This window comes from Gekko japonicus, unplaced genomic scaffold (genome assembly GCF_001447785.1).
Source record: "Gekko japonicus isolate JY-2015 unplaced genomic scaffold, Gekko_japonicus_V1.1 scaffold5, whole genome shotgun sequence".
Taxonomy (NCBI): Eukaryota; Metazoa; Chordata; class Lepidosauria; order Squamata; family Gekkonidae; genus Gekko; species Gekko japonicus.
In genome coordinates this window covers 2,094,777-2,095,479 of record NW_015168652.1, presented here as the reverse complement: position 1 = coordinate 2,095,479, position 703 = coordinate 2,094,777, and positions in this window count along the sequence as shown.

Here is a 703-nt window from a genome sequence, read left to right as displayed (position 1 = left end):
CAGCCCGGGTCCCCTCCACCGGTCCGCTCCACCGGTCCACTCCCCCCTCCTTTTTCTCTCTCTCCCCTCCCAACATTCTCTCTCTCACTCACTCTGTTTCCCCCCTCTCTTTGTTTCTCTGCCCTTCTTCCTTCTCAACTATCCTTCGTCCCATTCACTCTCTCTCAATCTCTGTCTTTCTACCTATCTTCCTTCCTTCCTTCCTTCCTTCCTTCCTTCCTTCCTTCCTCCCTCCCTTCCTTCCTAGCTTTCTTCCTTCCTTTCTTTCCAAAATACTAACATTAACCCCACTCTGTCTCCTCCCCCCTTTTCTCTCTTTCCCCCCTTTCTAACTCTCTCTCTCTCTCTCTACCTCCTCTTCTCCATTCCTCCCTTCCACTCGCGCATCTTTCCTATCTAGGGCCCGTCGTCTACCGCCACGACGGGCTTTGCTTACTAGTTATAAAATAACATTGTTACAATGGAGAAATTGTATTTCATTTCATCCTAAACGCTGAGTGTCAGCCTGTTTTCCGGTTTACTAGTTGTCTTGGGCTGTTACCATTTATATTACTGCCAAAAGGTTCATAACTGGGCACACCACGAACCACAAACCGAACTGCATTTTCCCAGTTTGTGCCCATCTCTAGTTAGAGGCTATCTAGATGTCTGTAGAGCTGTGTAGCTGAAAGACACCAGGGCGCCTATCAGCTTCATTTTGAAA